The following is a 1,615-nucleotide window of genomic DNA, read 5'->3' as shown; positions in this document are numbered from 1 at the left end:
TCTAGTAGGAATGACACAATTATTTTAGTAGTCTTGACCAAATTAATTTAAGTTCATACAGCAAGATTACACCAAATCATTTCAAACAAATTCGATTTTGTTGGATAAATATAATTCAATTTCGTGGAAAAGCTTTCCTTAATTTAATTAAGTTGGTTCAACAGATTCTTTTTTTGAGTGTTCCTTTTATGTGTCATTGATGGTTCTTTTATGTTCATTGTGTGGTGGGCTGTGTTGTACTGCTCTCCAAAAATTTTAACTACTTATCAAAAAATTTTGGACAAAACAGCACAACCTCAACAACACATGGCACCAAGTACTGTACATGTCTGGCATGTCCTGCCCCGACATTATCAAAAAGGTCAAAGGTTAAACTTGTTAAAGTTTTGTCAGTAATTTTTTTAATTTTCAAACAGACCTGTGTAATAATAACACATTGTTACATTACATTAAGGACATCGATGAAGACAACCGATTTGCAAAACGTTGCAAAGATGTAATTTCCAAAGCTCCACTGGACAGGTCTGGAGAGCCGAATGTGTATTTTTGCAGAGGCCTTATCGAGCACCTCAGCAAATACATTCTACCATATTCTGGATTATGGACCGGCATAATGCTAGGTTTGTCATCATTAATCAATATATCTATTATCAATATAAAAATCTTGCTTGGTTTTATTCAAATCAAACACATGGCTTTACTTACATTCTTTTGTTCAAAGGGGACCTTGGACGACATGGGACGGGAGCACAATATGAGCAGTGCTCTCGAAAATTCAACACGCTCAGAAAGCTTCCAAGACAAGTAATTATAATATATTTTACATGTCACGACTTTATTACTCATTACTTAATGTGTTTAACATTTACCTGTTTTTTTTTAAACATTTCTTAGAACATAACAGAGGACAAAAGAACCCAGGGCATAATGGAGAAGAGCCAGTGGGATTTAAAACATATTAGATTACCCTCGGGCCGGCTGACTAGGCTTGATGATTTTGTGGCCCGGTACCAGACCACTCACACTGCTCTCCTGAAGGAATATGAAGATTCCAAAAGAGTTTTTAGAAGAAAGGTTTGAATAATTTAATTATCGTTTCATTAGAAGTGGTTTGGATCAAAGTGTTTAAGTGAAAGTAAATATAAAGAAACTTAAATTTTGTATGTCATCAAATTATTTGTATTGGTATCTAAAACAGTTCTCCAAAGTTATTGAAATTATAATTGAATGCCTCCATCAAAACTTTACTTTATGCAGACATTTAGAGTGGACCAGGAAAGATGGAAAGAACGGCAGCAAAAAAAGAGGGGGAGATATGTCACACCACTCCGGAAGCCATTTCCTTTCAAAACATCTAAGAAGGTATACTGTAAATATAAAGCTGACATGCCTTACAGAATTAAAAGTAATAGCCTAATCCTAATCTAAACATTTCAGCTTTAGCTGTACTGCAGGCAATGTAATTACAGCCAATCCGAAATAGTTTACTACTTAGATATAAAACAGCAAAAGCCATTTTTACACACTACACAATTGTTACGCAATATTAATATTAGGCCTATATGTGGTTTATCATTTTGTGGGTGGTACATTTTTTTTTTTTTTTGAAAATATT

General features: G+C 33.9%; 1 long non-coding RNA gene across 1 annotated transcript; it reads left to right on the top strand.

Moving 5' to 3' along the window:
* The first annotated feature begins 442 nt into the window (after positions 1–442).
* LOC143718407 (uncharacterized) lies at positions 443–1,030 on the top strand. The gene is made up of 3 exons (XR_013196373.1): positions 443–620; positions 722–804; positions 895–1,030. It is a non-coding gene; the product is annotated as an uncharacterized LOC143718407 (long non-coding RNA).
* Positions 1,031–1,615: the final 585 nt, after the last annotated feature.

The sequence above is a fragment of the Siphateles boraxobius genome, unplaced genomic scaffold (assembly GCF_051911475.1).
Source record: "Siphateles boraxobius isolate OS27281-9 unplaced genomic scaffold, OSU_SipBor_1 61, whole genome shotgun sequence".
In the NCBI taxonomy this organism is placed as follows: Eukaryota; Metazoa; Chordata; class Actinopteri; order Cypriniformes; family Leuciscidae; genus Siphateles; species Siphateles boraxobius.
This window is presented reverse-complemented; position numbering and strand designations above follow the sequence as displayed.